The sequence below is a fragment of the Aptenodytes patagonicus genome, chromosome W (assembly GCF_965638725.1).
Source record: "Aptenodytes patagonicus chromosome W, bAptPat1.pri.cur, whole genome shotgun sequence".
Classification (NCBI taxonomy): domain Eukaryota; kingdom Metazoa; phylum Chordata; class Aves; order Sphenisciformes; family Spheniscidae; genus Aptenodytes; species Aptenodytes patagonicus.
In genome coordinates this window covers 35,330,841-35,348,781 of record NC_134981.1, presented here as the reverse complement: position 1 = coordinate 35,348,781, position 17,941 = coordinate 35,330,841, and the positions used below count along the sequence as shown (strand labels likewise).

Below are 17,941 nucleotides of genomic sequence, written 5' to 3'. Positions count from 1 at the left end.
ATCTTCTGGTTCAGTAAGTGAGCTACCTGGATCTGCTCTACCCAGAACTATATCCTAGGTAGAATCAGGGCTGTGTATCATACCAGCTACCCTAGGCTGAAAGCATGATTAAAAGCATTTAAGAAACTTTTGGAGAAAGTGGTGTGTTGGTCTGGGCTATTTTTCATATGTTGTCTTGTCTGTAGTAAGTCCTTTTTTAATACTAAATATTGTTTTGAGAGGTAAGTATAATAATTCTTTAAAATTTCCTTATTTACCTGTTTATTTGCTGAATCCAGAGAAGAATAAAGTTTTAGTTTGTTAATCGGGTCATTTGAAAAAGTATGCATTTTTTCCCACCTGTCCACCAGTTATGTTAAACACTTTTCTGAATACAGAGCTTTATTAATTCCAGATAACTCTATTTTTCTTTAAATAAAAAAGAAAAACTAACAGAATAGCATTTTTTTGTGAAATATCACTGTTAAAAGTCATACTTGTTCATTACAACAAAATTGCAAAGACATGTAGAACACAATAAATGTGAGAATGTGACCAGAACATTCTGGAAAGAAGTTACATATTCTGTCATTTTGACAGGTTCTAATTAGGTTTAAGTTTTTCATGAGAGATTTCTTATAGGACTGAATAGAAAATAGATGTTGTACAAATGAAAGGCATTATTAGAACTTGTGGCCAAAAACACTTGAAAAACAGTGTTTGGATAAACCCCAATGTTTTCAAGGACTGATGCTGCAGAGCTGCTTGCTGTGTATCTGTTTATTCTCAGTGGGTAAACATTGGTATAAATGTTGTCTAGAGTTGCAGATAATATTTCCAGTTATAATTGGAATAACTAGTTATGTTTATATAATGTAAGAGCGTATTAAATCAGCTAGTTTGGCTTTTTATAATAATTTCTGATACTGAAATTTACTACTTATTTCAGTATAATTTATGTATGTTGCTTGAAGTATGCCTTGGTAATCTATCTTGGAAACAGGAAAGAACTTGTTTGTTTTAGGCTGTGAATTGCTAAGAATGGACTGCATTTCCAGTCTTGAAAAATGTGCCTTATCACACAGAAGCTTAGGGAAGTAGAGAGGTGGCCAGAAGGTACCTGCAAGACCTGCTGTAATGGTGTTTCCTCCTGTCCAGAAGATGCTCCTTGTTAAGGTCTAAATATGGGCATTTGTCTGTTGACAATGATCAAGGGACAAATGTCCCTTTACTCAAATAATAATAGCTCACTGCTTTACGTGTGAACTTATACCTGTATTTCCACTTCTTGTGCATTATCCAGTTAATGATGACAAAGACCTATATAACTATTTGGAGAAAGAATATCTCACTTTTTTTTTTCCCATAAATTCAGTCTTTTGCTGAAATAGGATAAATCTCTTATGCCCTGCGGCCCTTTAGTAAGCTGATTAGTGTTTTTCCTTTACTTTTTCAGTCCAATTGTGTTCTGTCCATTTCCTCCTTAGGCTGTTCCTATTCTCTCTGTCTTTGCAGATCTGAAATACTACCTAGAAGGACAGAGAAATTAATTATATATTTGCTCATTTGGAAAGCAGGGGGGAATACAGTTCTGGTCTCACTGTGTCAGAAACAATGTAACAGGCATGAGGAGAAGGGATGTTCTTGTAATTGGAAGAGTGACTGAAGATTTGACAGAACTTCCAGGAAGGGAAAAATGGTGAATTTTTAGGGATTAACCATCAAATAGTGTAAAAAAGAAAGATCATGAGCTTGTGCCCATTTTTTTCATAATACAAGAACAGGAGAGCTGTCAGTGTTTGAAAGAGAAAACTTAAAACTGATAAAGGAGAATAAACTAGGTACAGTTATCATGTGGAGCTTGTTACCAAAGGAGATGGAGGCTAGAAGCATAGCAGAATTTTAATAAGGATGTTGATGTGGATGGTAAGAATATCCAATTTTACACTAAAAATTAAAAAAACTACACCAGCAACTGTAAAAGGTAGTTTCTGTTCTATCTGAGTCTGTAGTTTAAATAATCTCTAACTGATGGGAGGTAGGACGAAATCTTGCCTGTGGCTGTGTTATTTTGTAATTGCCTACTTAAGAATTTTCTTCACTTGTCTCTGAAGCAGCTGGAACTGGTCACAGTCAAAGATAATCCATCTAGTCCGAAAACCTACTGGCAGCTCCTCTCTCCTTAGGCTTGCCAAAACATCATTGTAACTGTTTCGCTTTCAAACACAAACAAGACTAAATTTTTGTAATGGTAAGGGCTGTAATTTTTTTCTTTAAAGCCCAACTTCTGTGAAATTGGTGTTTCTCAGAGTTGAGAGGTCTGTACCATCCTCTGTCTTCTGGGTAATCCTGTATGATGATCTTGATCTTTATGTACAACTCCCAATAGCAACTATGATGTTATAGCAAGGTAGAAGGTATAATGATGCTATAAAAATTCTGTTTCAGGTTTGGGTAGTCACCCTATTTTACAAGCTTTTGAGGGTAGATTTAAATGGTAACGTGCTTTTACTCTTTCCTTTTGTGACATACATCTTCCTTCCCTGTGATTAAGACTTTTTTTGTTACCACATTTAAATCATTTGACTCAATTACCTAATTCCTATGTAAGTCATACGGACACAATGTGTCTTTGTCCTTCCATAGCAGCCAGATCACATGCAGGGTTTCAAGTCTGCTATTGCTGGTCGAGCTAATGGGTCCAACATTTAGGCTTACTTATCCAGTGTAGGTTCTCATATTGTTACATCCAGAGTTTCTGGGGATTGTTAGTCAACACAGAAGTGTTGACCAGGAGGATGTGTTAAATTTTCTGTGTCCTTTTTCAAATCACTTTGCTGAGGTGGGAAGAGCTGATAAATCGTTGGGAAGACGTCATGCCTGACTGAAGAGTAAAGTCATTGCAAAAGTATCTCTTTCTATTTGCTCTAGAAGATAAATTAGCCTTTTGAGTTCTTTTAATACATCCACTTACTGTAGGACAACGTAGAGAAATGAGTGAACAGTATGAAGCAGGTGAGCTCCTTTCCTGGAGCACAAAATCTGTAACATTTTTGTTGGCTTGACCTGTGGAATGTGCCACTGTGATTTTTTTTGTGCTTGAGAAATAAGTAACAGAATGGAGTAAATTTGCTTCATTGTGGTGTTCTTGTTTAAGTTCTTCCTTTGTAAACATTTACTGCTTATAAAGTTTTATTTTTCTTTTTAAACTTTTTACCATCTTATTGTTTGTTGGGTTATCTTGTCTTCCTCACCATACTGTATGGCTGGACTCTTGGGATCAGGAAGAGAATGCTGTGGTCAACCTGCTGTGAACACTAAAATATGGTGTTCACTATAAATATTCACAATATGTTTAGTCGAGTACTGTGTGCAGTTCTGGGTGCCTCAATATAAGAAGGACATCAAACTATTAGAGTGTGTCCAGAGGAGGGTGACCAAGATGGTGAAAGGCCTTGAGGACAAGACTTATGAGGAGCAGCTGAGGTCACTTGGCTTGTTCAGCTTGAAGAAGAGAAGGCTGAGGGGTGACCTCATCGCAGTCTACAACTTCCTTAAGGGGGGCAACAGAGGGGGAGGTGCTGATCTCCTCTCTGGTGACCAGCGATAGGACATGAGGAAATGGAATGAAGCTGCGTCAGGGGAAGTTCAGATTGGACAGTAGGAAAAGGTTCTTCACTGAGAGGGTGGTCGGTCACTGGAACAGGCTCCCCAGGGAAGTGGTCACGGCACCAAGCCTGTCAGAGTTCAAGGAGTGTCTGGACGACGCTCTTAGTCATATGGTTTAGTTTTAGGTAGTCCTGCGAGGAGCAGGGAGTTGGACTCGATGATCCTTATGGGTCCTTTCCAACTCGAGATAGTCTATGATTCTGACTAAAATATTGCTCAGTTTACTTATTGGTTTGAGCTTGAGCTTTTAGAACCTTGTTAAGATAAGGGAAAAATACAAGCTTTAAACTTGTATGAAACTAAAGGCTTCTGACTTTTAACCAGGAGCAACAGTTGGCAGCTCTGTAATAAAGTAAGTAATGGTAAATATTCTTACTAAATGTAATGTTGTAAAGTAAGGGAAATTAAAAAAAACAACCAAACAAAAAAAACCTTATTTGACAGGATGGGTCATAAAAGGCAAATGGTACCAGTCGAAAACATCTTTAAAAGGGGCTGGTAGAAATTTTCTATGTGATGCAAGAAGCTATTGTTTCTAGGCAGCTACTGTCAGCTTCAGAGAAAGCAGAGAAAATCATGAAAAGGAGGTCTCTGCCATTTATTCAAGCAACAAACAAAATGAGAAAGGGGAAAGGGAGGGAGAAGACTGGCCAGGTCATCTCAATCTTTTAGCAGAGGGTATTCACCACATTATTTGAATCCACCACAATCTTAAATCCTGTTGTAGAAAAGCTAAAAAAATTTCAACAACCACTAAACCCCAATGCTGTTTGAAAGAGATACTTGACTGAGTCTTCCTTTCTTCCTACGTACCGTAACTGTAATGAAATTTATACTGAACACAGAGGACTTTGAGCTGTAAAAATATATAACAAAGGATTCTGGAGAGGAACTTTCAGAAACAGTTTTAAAAGGTTTTAAAGAAGCTGCCTGCAAAATTGTTTTAAAGGACTCCAAGGAACTGCTGACTAAATGTTCAAGAAGATGTCAAATTATGTTCAGTTTTATGAAATTAAAAAAATAGATATAAGAAGACATTGAACTATTCCTATAACTTGTTTACAAGCTGTCAACTCATAGGAAAGATGTGAATGTCATTACCAGCAACTGAATGAAAACCTTCACTTATGCAGTGGTAGTAAAAGAAATATGTGATAGAGGACAGAAAATACTATCATGGCATACATTAACGTCTTGTTCTCATTTGAATAAAGTTTGCAGCTCTAATTGCTTAATCTTCCTCAAATCTGAGAACTTCAGGGGTTCATATAGGCCATGAAAGGGACCTGTGGGTGTTGGAAAACCTCGCGGGAATGTTGAAATGGGTGGATTTTTGGGGTTTTTTTGTTTGGGCTTTCTTTACACTTTGGAAGGGAGATTGCTTTGTGAATATATGACAAAATTAAGATTACTTTATGAAAAGTGAATAAAAACTTTTGTTTTTCTCTCTATAAGACTTTTACTGAAAATGGAGATGTCCTGGTTTCAGCAGGGATAGAGTTAATTTCCTTTCTAGTAGCTGGTACAGTGTTTTGGATTTAGGATGAGAACAAAGTTGATAACACACCGATGTTTTAGTTGTTGCTAGGTAATGCTTACACTAGCCAAGGACTTTTCAGCTTCCCATGCTCTACCGACTGAGAAGGCTGGAGGTGCACAAGAAGCTGGGAGGGGGCACAGCCAAACTGGCCAAAGGGACATTCCATACCATGTGACGTCATGCTCAGTACATAAACTGGGGAAAGCTGGCCGGGGGGGCCGCTGCTCGGGGACTGGCTGGGCATCGGTCGGCGGGTGGTGAGCAATTGTACTGTGCATCACTTGTTTTGTGTATTATTATTATTATCATATTATTATTATCATTTTATTTCAATTATTAAACTGTTTTTATCTCAACCCACGAGTTTTTCTAACTTGTGCTCTTCCAATTCTCTCCCCCATCCCACCGGTGTCGGGGGGGAGTGAGCGAGCGGCTGCGTGGTGCTTAGTTGCCGACTGAAATTAAACCACGACAGGAGAATGTGAAATTTTTTTAAAAGCTTATGAAGTGTTTCTGCCTTTTTGGAGGTTCCTCCCTCTCCTTAAAGTATGCTCACCACTACCATAAGAAGTGCCCCAGTGGATCAGACCGATGGTTCATCTCGCCCAACGGCGGTAGGAGAGGCTATTTAGGGAAAGCAGGTCAGCCTTGTCGCTGCAGTCTTATGCCTTTGTCATCCCTCAGTACCCAGAATTATATTTGGGATATTAGAAGTACAACTCTGCCTAGTCCTATTAAATATCCATTTATAGACCTATTGTCTGTGAATTTATTGAATACCTTTCTGACCCAACTTACACTGTCTGCCTCCAAAACCTCTTGTGGAAGCAAGATCAGGAAGTTCCCTGCTTGCTGCATAGAGAAGTACATTACTACTTTTATCTGCCTGAAACCAATCTGCCTTAAGAGACTGCTCCTAGTTTTAGTGTTGCAGGATTTGGTGAATAACAGTTTCCACTCGTTTTGACCTTTATGGTTGTAAAGCTCAACCAAATCCACCTGCAGCCTTTTCCTCAAAAGCAAGTAATCTCACCCGCCTTAATCTCTACTTGCTTCATTCTCTTTGTCTTCTTCATTGTCCTTCTCTTTACCTCCTCTAATTCCACTACATCTTTTTTGAGGTGTGAAGACTAGTGCACACAGTACTTGAGATGTGGGGGCACCAAAGTTTTATTTATAGTTTAAAAATTACACTCACTTTTATTCTCTAGGTTCCTGATGATGGCCAATGTTTCATTGGCTCTTTTTTTGTTGCAGCTGCATATTGAGTTGGTGATTTTAGAGAACTGTAAGTGTTAACTTAAGGATCTGTTACTTGAGTTGTTACCTAGTTCCAGTTTCTGCATTGTGTACCCATAAATTAGATTATTTTTCTCTGGTTGCCTTATCTTTCTTCTGTCTATGTTGAAGCTTGTCTGCCACCTTTTTGTGTACTCCCTTATTTCTGAGAGGCCTTTTTGAAGTTCCTCACAATTGTTATGGCATCTGACTACCCAAAAAACTGTCTTGCCAAAGGATCAGACCCCAAACTTGGTGTTATTCAGAGTGTAACTGAACATCAGGCTGGAAGATGATGCATAAGTTTCTAGCTAATGTTTTGAAAGGCCTACATTATAAAAGAAAACAGTGATTCACTTACCCAATCCCCTCCTTCATTAGCACTTGTTTGCATGTAATCTTCTTGTAGAGAGAATTCAAGTATTTCATGGTTTGGACTGTTCTGATTGTGAATTTATCTTGCACCTCATTTTAGTCTAGCATCCTGGTACCATGATCATTCTCATTGCACACGTGCTAGTTCATTTCCAGGCTCCCATCTGGAGTGAACCAGATGACCTACCTTCTATAGGAAACCTAAACTTCCTTGACTGGTTGATGAGAAGAGACCTGAACTGCATTGTTTTGGCTATCACTGCTCGGACAGTCCTGCATTTTAGTAGGCACTGCACTTTCAAATTCTCTTGCACATCCTAGGACATGCAGCACATGCTCCTGTTCGTGCTCTAAAAGCATCATAGCGGGAGGCTGCAATGTAGTTTTCTCACTTTTGTGTAGGTCAAAATGAATAACCATAAAAAATTAAGAGGTCTTAGTGCTCTAGGCATGCCTCTTGGGACCACAGAGGTGCACCTGTACAAGCATTTCAGTTCAGATCAAGAATGGGCTTTGGACATGTATCTTCTGATCATCCCTTACGTCCTCATGCTATGCTTTAGTTCGCTTTGAAAGTGGTCTCGGAGCACACTAAATTCTTTTTGGATGAAATTTAGCTGGAGGGTGCACTCCAGAAATGTATGTGATGCGCTCCAACAAGGACTGTTCAGTCTGTGGCACTAGACCCCCCCAGTCCCCTCCAAAACATGCGGTGTGAATGTTGGATCCTCAGCACCACCTGCTTTGCTCTGCAAATCTGCTCCTGTTGCAGTATGCTACTTGCTACCGTAGACACAGCTGAGGGACCTGGGCTGTGAGCACCAAGTGCTGTAGTTGTGAGCAATGTGTCGTGAAAGGTGCTGTCCCAGGGGTGTTGTGGACACGAGCCAGCCCGTACCAGTTGTCCTAGGGGTTCTGTCCCTGGTGTGGTATGGAAAAGCACAGAGATAATCTCCAGTACTTGAGTTTTTCTATTACAACCTAGTACTGCCTGCTGCTTGAGAATGAGAAGGTTGGTCATGGGTTATGCCATGTTTTGGTAAGAGCATGACACAGTCTAACTTGACAGCAAATGATAGATCCTCATAGGAGTTGCCTCCCCTCCCCATCAAAAAAAAAAGACCGTTGCGGTACCCTGATGACAAAACCAGCATAACTGAATAAAAGAATTTTAGGTCATGGAGCAATCAGCCATCACATTAACTTCAGTTTTGGAAGTGATTTTAGCTCATCCTGCTTGATTTTGCAGTAAAATGGGGGGGGAATTACAAATCTAATTGAAGCACTCTAGGAACTTAAGTGCCTCAACTAAAAGTAGTAGCAAACAGTGGAGGACAGATGCTGAAGTGCTTCTAGTTTCTGTGTCCCAAACTAGCGTCCTAGAGGTGGAGCAGGTAAATGCAGTGCTGAATCCTGGAGCTGAGTGCAGCATGACGTGACCTGAGCTTGGCCCTGCCAGTGCATCAGTATGGGAGAGGCTTTGCGCAGCATTACCAGTATCAACCCATTATGAAGGTCAGTCATAAGTTTCTCTGAATTTCAGTAAAATGTTTCGTAGAGCATTAAAAATTATTCAGATGAAGTTTAATACAAGAACAGTAATGTATTTAAGACAGGTGATGATAGTGTACCTAATAATTTCTAACTAATAGTGTGCCCTCTGGGATCAGTTTTGGGACTGGCTGGCTGTTTTTTCCATCCATTATAGTTATTAATTCCTGGTCATAACACAGAAAGTAACATTGTTCTCAGGAAACTTCATTACTATGCTAGAGTGGAAGTATCATCTCTGTGGAGATTTATATCATGCGGGAAGATTAGGAAATATGGAATGAAACAACTGGGGTAAAAGATGGCACAAAGTAAATGTGCTTTTGCTATAAATTGGGAGATCATAAACTGTAAATGGCAGGAGAAAATTCTTGATATTCTAGTTAATCACAAAATAAGTGTGGACTACCAGGGTGAAGTGACAAGGGGAAAAGTGAGTGCAATTTTAGAATTACTGTAATTTGGCAGTGAGTGTTCCTGTGGAAAGCAGTCTGGAGCCCATGTGGGATATTGCACCTCATCCTGGTTGCCAGTGTTGGAAAAGGAGATACTCAGACTGAAACAGGTACAGATAGGCTCACCATTCTTGTACAGGTGTCTTTATACAAGCCATAAAAGAAAGCACAGAGTACTAAATGACTGTGAACACATGTAATCTGGAAAAAAGTTTGTATATGTTGACAGTGAGGTGCTAGTGCAACTTTCTGGGGTGAATAGCAGAGGCAGACCGCTTAATAACATAAAGGTGAAATGTGTTCGGTTTATAGGGGACTTATGGTAGTATGTATTAGATATGATTGGACAGGTGCTTCCTTCCAAATATCTTTTTCTGTGGCTAAGTTATATGTGGAGAACAACTCTGCTCTTAAAAATGATAGGTTCACTGGCATGTACAGCTGAAATAACTTACTGATAAATATCTAAATATCAGTGCATCTGTTGGCTGTTGTGATGTGATACTTCTTTATGAATTGAGCTGCTTTAGAAACAAGTCTCTCGCTCTGACACTGACACCTACAGAAGCAATATGTAGCTGTAGCTTCCGAATGCTACGGTGGTGAGATACTCTTAACAACATTTTGTGAAGCCAGTGGGCTGACTGCCATTGATTTCACTGGCAATTGAAGTTTCTGAAACCAAATAAAGGGAAGATGTTTTAGGAGGAGCTCACTAATGTGAAATAATGCACTTTGAAATGTGCTTAAAAGAGTATTAGCTCCCTACCCCCAAAAGAAACAAATAATAGCCTTTTCAAATAACTTCTCCATTAGTTTTGAGTTCTATAGCAATGGACCGACTTCCCAGAAAAAGTTTTGCCTGTGATGTGAATTCTAATCATGTGAGGAGAGGCAATAAAATTAAAGAAATGCCGAGTGAAGAATTGGTGTATCAGAATTATGACTCTACTTTCTTCTTTTGTTTTTGAGATGTGTGTGAAGATAGTCTTTCTCGAATCACTTGTTCCTTTTTCAGTTTGTCATATCGCACGTTCATGTTTACATGAACATGTTTACATTTCAGATTTTGATACCAACTCCAGATAATGTACCTGAAATCAGGGACATTGCCTTCAACCACTCTCTGCAGATTGATTTGGATCTTATGCTTTAGCATTTGCAGTTTGGTCTTGCTTTATATGCTAGACAAGGTTTATGCCAGCCTAATTGGTTGCTGGCATTCCTGAATTTCACAACTGCTGTATTCAGCTGTGTACTAGAAAAATATAATGGAATACTGTTTGTGGAGAGCAAGAGGCAATTATAAAGATGTATATGTGCTTTCTGGCAGTTCAATAACATGTAAACTTTTAGTAACATAAAGAATTTTGAGGAACAAATTGTATGCGTATATTGCCAGTTTAAACATAGTATAAATTTCCTATTTAAGCTGAGAATATTTGGAAGATGGACATAACTTTTATTTTTGTTAGTGTTTTTTTTATTCAATCCTGACTTTCTTGGCCAGGGAGCGGATAAAGTCTGGCACAGAGATGGAAGATTTATTGTGATTCTTTTGTTATGGCATGCTGGCTTACTGTGTTTGTGAGAGGATTCAGTATTTTCTATTCATTCATCAGCCTGCTTTGATCTCCTTTCACTTGTTATGGCAAAGATTAAACCTTTTTTTAATTATTCGTTCTCTGTCAAAAGTAATAGAGCACAGGAACAGGTAATAGGACTTATATGATGGCTCTGTGACTAATGCAGTGTCACAGGCTGTGAATAGTGCTTTTCTTCAAAATCTGTTAACATGCAAAAGATTATTATAGTATTGTATAACGTATGTTTCTCTAAATTTACATTTTTCATATATCAGTTTTCTCTTGATTCTGGATTGACAGCTGGGCCAAGCCTCAAAACAAGTAGCAGAAGATTATACTGATGTAAGCTTGAAGAGTCTTCCACTTCCCACAGTGCTGAAAAGTTTTTGTGTCCTTGCGTCCCAGCATGCTGTTTGTAGAAGTGGCAGAAGTGGCGCTGCTACAGGAAGAAAGTCACTTCTGTTGCTACTTTGCTAACAGACCAGATAGCTAATTGAAACAGTTCTACGACAGAGTGTTCTTGCACCAAATTAAGTCACTAGAGGTTATTAAATGCAGAAAAATTAATGGAGAGGTGTATTGAGGACCTTGCACAAAGAAAACTTACACAAAAATGCTCGTCCAAGGAAATGAGGTGTGGGAACGTCATGCTCAGTGAGTCTGCTTCAGCCCGGCCACCAGCAGAATTTGGGCACGGTTCCGAGGGCAGGATGTGTGCCTGCACAATGTCGTTTGGATGAGGGGAAATGGAGGAACGCTTGTGCACAGAAGGGAGGGCATGGCTGTGATCCCTGCCTGCGCATCTCCTGCTGGCAGTGCCTCGGTGAGGAATCCAGACCATCCCTGCAGTGCACACAGCTGGGGCACCTGAGAGAATGATGCTCAGGAAGCACAAATGGAAGGGTTTATTCAGACAAAATACAGGTTGGGGAAATAAAAACTAGCAAATGCTAGAGGAAAGGAACCAAGTGAAGCAAAGGGGGAACTTTTTTTGTGGTTTTTTTTTAAAGTAAAAAAACCTACTTAACCTTCTTTAGTGGTGGACTGAATCTTATGCTTTAGGCAAGGAGAAGTGCGGAGGTTAGAAATATGTATGTTATGTACTGTTGCCGGTGAGGTAAGCACCGCAGATGCGAAAGCAGTGCTGCCCAGGGATGCCGACAGCTCTGCGAGTCCCCCCATGTGCTATGCTTTGCCTGAGTTTCAGTTAGTCTCTTCCTCTGCATGTTATATTAGAGTATACAGATTTGCTGTTACCTTCCATGATGCTTCCCTGTAGCCTCTCTTTTTGCTTAATTTTAACTAGATGTGAATGTTTAGGCAGCCTTTGCAATAAAAGATATATTAACAATATACATCTGTTACTTGCACTGTTAGGTGAGATAATTTGGGATACCAGTTAAGGTTTTTCTTCCTTTCTGTCCCTCAGCAGGCCCTAAGAGGCTTAGACTGTATAAAAACATTAACTTTGGAAAACTGTCAAATTGTGACTGAAATGGCTGAAACAGAAGTTTGAAACAATCAATGGAGGAGAAAACTGGGGTGGATTTGGGAGGTTGGGAGATTTAGGAAAGGAGAAGAGAAGATGCAAGGTGGAGACCCAGACAAGAGCAGATGCGTAAGGACCGTGCTGTGTTTCGCCCCTAAGCGGGTGCCCAGCAGCAGCAGCGTATGCGTGGACTGTCCAGGACAATTGGCTTGTGCTTTTGGAGCTGCACGTGGCCCTTGGGCTCCTGGGGGGTGGCTCAGGGTGGGTGCTGAAGTATGGTCTCTGGGGGGGTGGCTCAGGGGCGGCAGGCAGGTGGGATGTGCTGGCATTGGAGGAGTGGATTTGCCTGACGGTGCTGCAGGAGGAGGTGCGCACTGTGGTGTGTGGATGTGAGAATTACCAGACTGCGCTCGTCCTGCAGAGCTGCTGGGGAGCTGTGTCGGTGCATGGGCGTGTGCCCAGGTAAGCTTGGTGGGACTGAGGGTGGCCTGGTAGAGACACCTGCAGGGGCTGCTGTGGGTGTGGGCTACAGGCTGCAAGCTACAAACAAGTTAAAATTGTGTGGTTTTCAGGGAGTTCATGGAAGGATTAAGTACAGTTGCAATGAAAATACTTCTTGCTGGGTGTATAAAGCTTTATATTTCCATTTTTTTCCTTTGGGGAGATAACAACATTATTTGGTTTCGTTTTTTTACTGTATTGCCTGTATTTCCCTCTCAAATGCGGTGGAGTAAGGGGTTGCTTGTTCGTGCTATGGCTCATTAAAGGAGGATGTTAGAGGAGCAGTCGCATTGGACTCGTGTTCTTTAGAAACCCCAATTCTTGGTACTCTTAGGGCAAAGCACAGATGTGAAATCAATGTGACATGCACTTTTGTGTCAGTGCATGGCTGCTCTGCTCTTCCAATTGCTCCTCGCTACCACGTGTAGGAAATAGGATAAAGTATGACAGATGACATGAAAAAAGTGTGGTGCACTACATATTTGAGAAGGAAAATCCTTATTCCTACTGAAAGTTTACTGGTTTTATTGTACTTTATGGGGGCTTGCTGGCTTTGGATCTTTCACTGGAGAAGTCATAGCAATGGCACCTTAACTCCAGCTTAACAGTCTGTGTTAGCAATTGTTTTTAAAATGATGATTTGTATTAAATTGCAGGGAATTTAATTTTAGTTGAATTGCCAACTGATTGAATGCCCATAAGAAATGGATATCAGAATACAATTTCAGAGGGCTTCCCTCCTATGTCAGGACATTTATGTTGTATCAGCCTAGAAGGGAGACAAACAAGCCTTTGTGGAGTGCACCTCAGGAAACATTCCCACCCGTGGGAGACTCTCAGAAAAGAGAGTCTAAGTGGTGTGGCTTTCACGTGTCCTGGTTTCGGCAGGGATAGAGTTAATTTCCTTCCTAGTAGCTGGTACAGTGTTTTGGATTTAGGATGAGAACAAAGTTGATAACGCACCGATGTTTTAGTTGTTGCTAGGTAATGCTTACACTAGCTAAGGACTTACTAGTTTTCCATGCTCTGCTGATTGAGAAGGCTGGAGGTGCACAAGAAGCTGGGAGGGGGCACAGCCAAACTGGCCAAAGGGACATTCCATACCATGTGACGTCATGCTCAGTACATAAACTGGGGAAAGCTGGCCGGGGTTGGAGTGGCTGCAAGTCAAGTGCACACGACCCATGTGGCGGAAGTTTATAAGGAGCTCACCATCATCATATGCCAATTCATTGGCAGTGATGACCTGGAAAGATGGAGAGGAACAAACAGTGGATGAATTGGCTAGTCAACTCCGGCAATACGAGGCAAGTCTCTCTTCCTCCCTCGTCTCGGCTGTGGAGAAACTGTCCGAAAAACTGTCCCGGGAGATCCAGCAACTCAGAGAGGATAGGTCTTACTCCTCACCTGTACGGACCAGTATCTCGGCTATTAGAAGTAAGCGTTCTTTTGCTCAAGAGAGAGTATATAAAGGGTACACACCACGGGGCACCCTCTGGTTTTATCTGCGTGACCACGGAGAGGACATGAGGAAGTGGGATGCAAAATCTACTGCAGCCCTAGGGGCACGGGTACGTGAATTGCAAGGGAAAACAATCACAGAAAGAGGTTCTTCCAGGAAAATTGCTGCTCCAGTTTCCAGCGGGCAGTTCCCCAGACAGAGTAGAAGGGCTGATCTTACTCTTGATCTTAATGAAGAAACTTCTGACTCGTACGTACAAGAAATGAGAAATGAGTACTGTGATGAGGATTAGAGGGGCCCTGCCTCCAGCCAGGGGGAGGAAAGGGACAACCGGGTTTACTGGACTGTGTGGATTTGGTGGCCTGGCACATCAGACCCACAGAAGTATAAGGCTCTCGTGGACACCGGTGCACAGTGTACCCTAATGCCATCAAGCTATATAGGGGCAGAACCCATCTGTATTTCTGGGGTGACAAGGGGGATCCCAACATCTAACTGTATTGGAAGCCGAAGTGAGTCTAACTGGGAATGAGTGGCAGAAGCACCCCATTGTGACTGGCCCAGATGCTCCGTGCATCCTTGGCATAGACTACCTCAGGAGAGGGTATTTCAAGGACCCAAAAGGGTACCGGTGGGCTTTTGGTATAGCTGCCTTGGAGATGGAGGAAATTAAACAGCTGTCCACCTTGCCTGGTCTCTCGGAGGACCCTTCTATTGTGGGGTTGCTGAAGGTCAAAGACCAACAAGTGCCAATCGCTACCACCACAGTGCACCGGCGGCAATATCGCACCAACCGAGACTCCCTGATTCCCATTCATGAGCTGATTCGTCGACTGGAGAGCCAAGGAGTGATCAGCAAGACCCGCTCACCCTTTAACAGTCCCATATGGCCAGTGCGGAAGTCTAATGGAGAGTGGAGACTGACAGTAGACTATTGTGGCCTAAATGAAGTCACGCCACCGCTGAGTGCTGCCGTGCCAGACATGCTAGAACTTCAATACGAATTGGAATCAAAGGCAGCCAAGTGGTATGCCACAGTTGATATGGCTAATGCGTTTTTCTCAATCCCTTTGGCAGCAGAGTGCAGGCCACAATTTGCATTCACTTGGAGGGGCGTCCAGTACACCTGGAACCGACTGCCCCAGGGGTGGAAACACAGCCCCACCATTTGCCATGGACTGATCCAGACTGCACTAGAACAGGGTGGAGCTCCAGAACACCTGCAATACATTGATGACATCATCATGTGGGGCAACACAGCAGGAGAAGTTTTTGAAAAAGGGAACAAAAATAGTCCAAATCCTGCTGAAGGCCGGTTTTGCCATAAAACAAAGTAAGGTCAAGGGACCTGCACAGGAGATCCAATTTTTAGGAATAAAATGGCAAGATGGACGTCGTCAGATCCCAATGGATGTGATCAACAAAATAACAGCCATGTCTCCACCAACTAGCAAAAAGGAAACACAAGCTTTCTTAGGCGTCGTGGGTTTTTGGAGAATGCACATTCCAAATTACAGTCTGATTGTAAACCCTCTCTATCAAGTGACCCGAAAGAAGAACGATTTCAAATGGGGCCCTGAGCAACGACAAGCTTTTGAACAAATTAAACGGGAGATAGTTCATGCAGTAGCCCTGGGGCCAGTCCGGGCAGGGCAAGATGTAAAAAATGTGCTCTACACTGCAGCCGGGGAGAATGGCCCTACCTGGAGCCTCTGGCAGAAAGCACCAGGGGAGACTCGAGGTCGACCCCTAGGGTTTTGGAGTCGGGGATACAGAGGATCCGAGGCCCGCTATACTCCAACTGAAAGAGAGATATTAGCAGCCTATGAAGGGGTTTGAGCTGCTTCGGAAGTGATCGGTACTGAAGCACAGCTCCTCCTGGCACCCCGACTGCCGGTGCTGGGCTGGATGTTCAGAGGGAGGGTCCCCTGTACGCATCATGCAACTGATGCTACATGGAGTAAGTGGGTCGCACTGATCACACAATGGGCTCGAATAGGAAACCCCAGTCGCCCAGGAATCCTGGAAGTGATCATGGATTGGCCAGAGGGCAAAGATTTTGGAATATTGCCAGAGGAGGAGGTAACGCGTGCTGAAGAGGCCCCAATGTATAAGGAACAACCAGAAAATGAGAAGCAATATGCCCTGTTCACTGATGGGTCCTGTTGTCTTGTGGGAAAGCATCGGAGGTGGAAAGCTGCTGTATGGAGTCCTATGCGACAACTTGTAGAAACTGCTGAAGGAGAAGGTGAATCGAGCCAATTTGCAGAAGTAAAGGCCATCCAGCTGGCTTTAGACATTGCTGACCGAGAAAAGTGGCCATTGCTCTATCTCTGTACTGACTCATGGATGGTGGCAAATGCCCTGTGGGGGTGGTTGCAGCAATGGAAGCAGAGCAACTGGCAGCGCAGAGGCAAACCCATCTGGGCTGCCGCATTGTGGCAAGATATTGCTGCCCGGGTGGAGAACCTGGTTGTAAAAGTCCGTCACGTAGATGCTCACGTACCCAAGAGTCGGGCCACTGAAGAACATCAAAACAACCAGCAGGTGGATCAGGCTGCTAAGATTGAAGTGGCTCAGGTGGATCTGGACTGGCAACATAAGGGTGAGTTATTTCTAGCTCGGTGGGCCCATGACACCCCAGGTCACCAAGGAAGAGATGCAACATGTAGATGGGCTCGTGATCGAGGGGTGGACTTGACCATGGACACTATTGCGCAGGTTATCCATGAATGCGAAACATGCGCTGCGATCAAGCAAGCCAAGCGGTTAAAGCCTCTGTGGTATGGAGGACGATGGTTGAAATATAAATATGGGGAGGCCTGGCAGATTAATTATGTCACACTCCCACAAACCCGCCAAGGCAAGCGCCACGTGCTTACCATGGTGGAGGCAACCACCGGATGGCTGGAAACATATCCCGTGCCCCATGCCACTGCCCAGAACACTATCCTGGGCCTTGAAAAGCAAGTCCTATGGCGACATGGCACCCCAGAAAGAATTGAGTCAGACAATGGGACTCATTTCCGAAACAACCTCTTAGGCACCTGGGCCAAAGAGCACGGCATTGAGTGGGTGTATCACATCCCCTGTCATGCACGAGCCTCCGGGAAAATTGAACGATACAATGGACTGTTAAAGACTACACTGAGAGCAATGGGTGGCGGGACGTTCAAACATTGGGATACGCATTTAGCAAAGGCCACCTGGTTAGTCAACACTAGGGGATCTGCCAATCGAGCAGGCCCTGCCCAGTCAGAACTTTTACGTACTGTAGATGGGAATAAAGTCCCTGTAGCGCACATAAAAAATATGCTGGGGAAGACAGTCTGGGTTATTCCTGCTTCAGGCAGAGGCAGACCCATCCATGGGATTGCTTTTGCTCAAGGACCTGGGTGCACTTGGTGGATAATGCGGAAGGATGGGGAAGTCCGATGTGTACCTCAAGGGGATTTGATTTTGGGTGAGAATAGCCAATGATCTGAATTATGTGATGTTAAGTACTAATTATAGTTATAATAGTTATACTAATAATACACAGATATACTAATCATACTAATAATATTATATGCCACACTAATGTTATTATAATAAGAATCACCCAGACTAATGAAGAATAACTTCAGTGAAACCAAGCAAAGCACAGTGATGATGGTACCAGAACTGACTTCAACATGAAACAATCCAACACCACATACCATCTCCATTTTTCCTGCCCTGGAAGATTATTATGACAGATGGAGCCCAAAGTCATGGACTAAATGAACTCACTGAACATTTTAGAGGGATGGCCCACAGACGAAGGGAATGATATCTCTGTGTGTGTGTGTGTATATATATATATATATAAAAAAAAAGGGGTGGTGATTAATGAAAATGTACTGGAAAATATGAGACTTGAGCATGACGCAGATGGTATAGAATAAGGGGTGGATATTGTCCTGGTTTCGGCAGGGATAGAGTTAATTTCCTTTCTAGTAGCTGGTACAGTGTTTTGGATTTAGGATGAGAACAAAGTTGATAATGCACCGATGTTTTAGTTGTTGCTAGGTAATG

General features: G+C 42.5%; 1 protein-coding gene across 5 annotated transcripts in view; it reads left to right on the top strand.

The window, feature by feature from the left end:
- The window catches only part of LOC143171919 (kinesin-like protein KIF2A), a 75,649-nt gene that overhangs the window by 9,154 nt on the left and 48,554 nt on the right, over nucleotides 1-17,941 (top strand). The gene's annotated exons all lie outside the window — the stretch shown is intronic.